This window comes from Alligator sinensis, unplaced genomic scaffold (assembly GCF_000455745.1).
Source record: "Alligator sinensis unplaced genomic scaffold, ASM45574v1 scaffold56_1, whole genome shotgun sequence".
NCBI lineage: Eukaryota > Metazoa > Chordata > Crocodylia > Alligatoridae > Alligator > Alligator sinensis.
Genome location: NW_005841960.1, coordinates 3,021,351 through 3,026,899, shown reverse-complemented (window position 1 = coordinate 3,026,899; position 5,549 = coordinate 3,021,351).

The window sequence follows — 5,549 nt, the reverse complement described above, 5'->3', positions numbered from 1 at the left end:
GAGTCATCATAATCTTTCCCCCCACTCATTCAATACAAACCCAAAGCAGTCTTTTTTGGCTAGGAAAACAAATAAAACTTGTTTAAATGGATCTGAGGTTTGTTTTTTTTTTGAGGCTCCTCTTTTTGTCTTATATATGTTTGGTTATTAAATATAAATTATGTTGGAACAAGCTGCTAGTTCATTTAGCTATAAATGAAAAAGGAAGGGAAAAGGATATACGCAACTATGTATCTTGTAGTCTAACTTGGGTTGTAGGGTCTAAATTATGAAGGAACACAAAATAAGATGTGGAAGGAAAAGGAAAATGGAATAAAATCCAATGTACCAAAGAGGGGTTTCAAACTATATTTTAATTCTGAAAGACAACGAATTATTTTTTGTAAAGGGAATTGTGGTAGATGTAGTTGGACACCAGTAAAATATTTGAATGGTGCCATTCAGAATATTATTTGTGAAACAATATTATTTGTGAGTAGATAGACACATACACGAATTGTAATATGGGTAAGGAACTATGGGAGATTTCTAATAAAGATAAACTTGGGACTCTTTATATTTGATATGCTAATTACTGGTCTTGGCCTCAAAAGTAGGAGTGTGATATTGAAATCAACCGATGAGAAATGTTTGGTGGTATTGTCAATATAGAGGAAGACTGATATAGCATACAAGAGGAAGTGGATGACCTCTGGGATTAGAGTAATAGAAATGGAATGATATGTAAAAATACAAAGTGATGTAGTAATAAGGAATAACAATTTCTGCTTTAAATTGGAGCCTCACCTATTGAAAGCAATAGATGAAGAGAAAGATCTGAATGCACTAGTTTTTCCACAAAATAACTAAGAGCCAATGTGATGAAGCCATGAAAAAGTCAACTGCAATCTTAAAATGTATGAGGTGAGGCATTTCCAGTACAGATAGATATATCCTAGGTGAGCCCAGGTGAGACTTCATCTGGAATGCTATATTCAATTCTGGTTATGTATGGTCAAGGAATATTAACTCAAATTAGACCAGAAGTAGAGCAGGGTTACTAGGATGATCAAGTAATGGAGGGTAGATTTGACCAAAACTCAGGATTTGGGGACTGTAGGAAACTTAAATTATTTATTCTCATGAAGATGAAAATATTTTTTTCCAATTGTTCATGGATTAAAAATCCCACAAAATCATGGCAGAAATCCTGAGAGATTATGTTTTTGAAACAAACAATTCTCCCTTGTTTCCTGCAGTTCCTGTCTAAAATGTACATTCTTGTCAGTTTCACTGTTGCTTCGAAACCAATGGGCCCTAGGTTGCAGGATAGAATACATGGCAGCTCTGCCCTGGGGCTGAGGATGTTGGGGGGCAGGCTTCTCATTATCCTTCTGATAAACCCTGCCTGCAAACTGATGAATCTCCTCAAAACTAAGAGATGATATCTTTTATTAGACCAACTAGATTTTTGCAAAAACATTCCTTTAATTGCAATCTTTTGGGCATGAACACTTCATGAGGCATCAGAGAAAAGTTTGTAAAAGTTCTGGGTAGAAATTAAAGTTTATATTTCATAGGAGAATTGAAGATGTGGTAAAATCTGTTTGGAACATATGCAGATTAGGTTTAGAGAAAAACTTGGAATAGTCTGTGCACCTTGAAGTTGTTTGGTGGTAAACAGGGTGATGTCATATTTCCTTTTGGTTATGGTGTTTCATATTCCACAGAGGAGTAAATAGATGGAAATATGAACTTTCATTTCTACCCAGGAGAACTTTTACAATCTTTTCTCTGATGCCTCATGAAGGGTGTTTGTGTCCGAAATTAAAGATTTTTTTTGACCAAAATCTAAGTGGTCTAATAAAAGTTATCACCTTTACCACAAGTCCTGATTGCTTTTTCCTCTAGACCAATATGGCTACAACCTGGATGCGCCATTCAGAACTAAGGTGTTTTTATGAAACATTTTGGGTGCAGTAAATCAATATTTTCCTATGAAACTCAATTTGGTTAATTCTGTCTGGCTCTACTGGAAAAACTTATAAAAGGAGACTAAAGGAGCTTGGTGCTTTCTACAAATACATCAAGGCAGTAAAGCACTTTAAACTAGAAGACAAAGATGGTAAAAACAAAATGGCCATTGTCGCGTGTAGGTGTTATAAGGCTTCAGTCTCTTCTTTGTAGGTGCCTTGTTTCTAAGTGATATCAGAACGAGGCTTCGGCTCAGGTGCCACCTAGGTGGTACAGGTGCTGCCCTTATTCACCTGCCATGTCTTCGGTGTTCTTTGTTGGGAAGGCAGTTCCCTTTAGGTGGCCGCTGAGTAGCGAAGAGGTCTCAATCCTAGTCTTTTCTTCTTGGGGCTCCAAACCTTCCCTTTACCCCACCCTCACCACTTACAAGGCCTGGACAGATGCTGTACCGTAGGTCTTCCCCTGGATGGTCTCTCCTTTCACTCAGGTCACCCACCTGCAGTGCATTGGGCCTTCTTGGCCAACACAATCTCCCCACAGCCGGTTCCTTGGCTTCAGGCTGGCTTGGACTCATAAACTTGCCCTGTCTCAGGGCTAACTAGGACTTCAGAAATGAACCAACAGAAAATATTTGGCCTTCTGCCAACAAGCCCCTGGGGTCCTATCTCCCAGGGTCCGCTTGGTCACTTAAAATGGAGAAAGAAAAAGAAGGGGGGACTTACTCGTCCCTTTTCTTCCGGTGTCCATGGAAAGGTGGGGGGGGGGCGGCTGCCCCATTTCCCACCCTGGTTTGTCTCCCCCGCACGACTGCTTCTGCGTCCCAACTGATCTGGGGTCACTCCCTGGCTATTTCCAAGCAGGCAAGGTGCACGGTTTCCTCACTGGGCTGCTCCTTCCCTGCTGGGCTGCTGGCACAGGCTAGCAGCTCCCTGCTGCCATCTCCCAGGAGTCACCTGGCTCTTCAGCCTTGGGTTTCTTCTCTGCCCCACCAGGGCCTTCCTGTCACCTCTCAACTCTCTCTCTCTCTCTCTCCCCTCTGGTTGTGCGATCCTCCTCTGCTCTGCCGGTGTCTCTGTGTTGGCATCCCGCTCCTCCCTTGCCGGCCGCACAGCTGTTCTCCCAGCTGTTTTTGAGCCTCCCGTGCTTCTCCAAGGCTCCACCCATGTCCCGTACTCATGATCTGCAGCTCCAGGAAGCTCCAAAGTTGTGGAGCCTGCATCTGCATCTCTCCCCAGCTACTGCTCAACCCCATCTCTGTGGTGAGTATTGGGGTGCCTGAGGCGGGGGTCTGGGACATCCTAGAGGGGCTTTTACTGACCCTCTCACAGCCATAACCTGGCCATGAAGAAATTCAAGACAGAAAATAGAAAAAAAATTCTTACCATCAGATTCCTGATGCTCTGGAACAGCAATGGAACAGCCTGCTCCCACCTGGTCTCATATAGGCACTCTCTGGCAGCCTTTCAGCACACACCTGGTTCCGGCTGAGGGGTATGTCCCTGGGACCTGGGTGTTAGGTCGCATTCCACCCCGAGGGAGACCCCTACACTCATCTGCCATGATTTGGTCTTCTTTTCTTCAGTGGTGGGGCTCCTTCTTGCAGGTTCTTGCAGACCGGGTTCTGCCCTCTGTGGGCACTGTTGGGGCTCCACCTCCCCTACACCCCAGCTATGCGCCAGCCCTCAGGACCACTGGATGATGGGTCACTGGCCTGTCCCCTTTTGATGTCCCTGTCTGTCCTCTCCTTGCTTTGTCTGTCCCTGGATTACTCTTCTGCCCTGGATGACAGAGGCATGGGATCGTCTCAGTCCCTGTGTCTGAGCTCCCTCCAAGGCTCCTGCAATACCACCTCAGTCTCTCTTCATGACCCAGGCTTCTTAGAGGGTCTTTCCCTGGTTCGGGCTTTAGGTGCCCTCCAAAATAAAGTAAAAGAAAGAAAGAAGTAAAGGATAAATTGGGGCATGGTCCTCTGCCCACCCCACTCATCAGCTCAGCATCTGTGATCCTCAAGATCCCTTGACACCATCCTTCTTTTATCTGGCTGTCCCGCTGAGCTGAGTGTAAAAACTTCTTAATGTAGTTGAGACCACTCTGGCGGGTCTCCATCCTGCCCCTTTTGGAGCTGTAGGCTTTGCCGAGTTGCAGCCCAGGGAGTAGCTTCACCCTCAGGTTTCCTTGCTACCTCTCCTGCTGTTTCTCTTCCTCCACTTTTGAATCTTCTGGGTGGTGTTTTTTTCTGATGTCATCTACCGGCGCTGCCCCCAGCTGGCAATAAAAGCGGCTGATGAACCATGCCAGCCACCCTTCTTGACACAGCTCTGCTTTTCCTAGGGGAGGTAAGTATGCCCCCTTTTCAGGGCTTTCTCTCTCTTTTTCTGGGCAGGTCAACCCTGCCTCAGGTCCTGCCATGGGAGGACATTCCTGTGCCTCTGCTTTTGTCTCCCTAGGACACAGCCCTTCTTAAATAATTTTTAAGATGGAGTATTAGAAATGTCTGAAGAACAGATGATGTGATTCACTCCAGTCCTGCGTTCCCAATTCACTAATGTCAATGACTAAACTTCTGCTAACTATAATAGAAGTAGGTTTAAGCCCCTGTTCCCCTCCTCCCGTTTCCTCCCCCATCCCCACAGTCTTCCACAGAGAAGACCAATTCATTCTAAATCAGATTTTAAATTTCATTTGGGCTGCAATCATAAGATCCTTGCTAACTGCAAATCATTAAGAAAAGTGAGATTGGGCCTTTGCAGAAACAGCTATGCCAGGAAAAGTGACTGAACGAAAAGGGGGGAGGGGGAGGGGGAGGCAGAGGGTAAGTGAGTGAATATTTTTGTACGAGGTAAATAATTTTCTTACAAAGTGCTATTACTTCATATCAAGTAACAAAAGGCAAAGTAATTTAAGCAGTTATAAAACCTGGAGATAATAGAATTTCAGTTGTCATAAGGTGATAACTGCTGCTGGTGGGATTGACTAACTCAGTCTGTATGTAATCACATATGCCCCTGTGCTTGCTGGCAATCTGCCACCCTCAACTCTTTATGCTACCATCAGCTCATGAGAATTCCAAACCCAATTATCCAGAACAAAGATGGCAATATTTTCACAGAATGGGCAATAAATTAGTTATCTTTCTTCCCAGGGGCAACTAAACAGATCTTCTCTTCCTGTTCATAACCACGTTACAAAATAAGAATGGCCTACAATAAGATATCCATGGAAGATCATTTAACTTATTTTAACCCCAATGAACCGTGTACAGCCATATAGGACTCTTCAGACCACTAGTAGCCTATTGACTAAAGTTTAAAAAGTTCTGAACTGTTGACATGATTTTCAATATCCAGACATTTGCTTTTTAACAATGTTAATATTAAAATATCAGCACGCCCCCCGCTCTCCCAGACACACACACACTACAAAGTTGGGATGGATTTCATTTTTAAAAACTCTCTCTCTCTCTCTCTCTCCCCTTCAGACATGCACACAATATCCAGAAGAGAATTTATGTATACTTTACAAAAAGGTTTTGTTCAGGAAAGTACTTAACACAGGAGCAGTCACACTAATTTCAAAAAGAAAACTCATATGTTTTA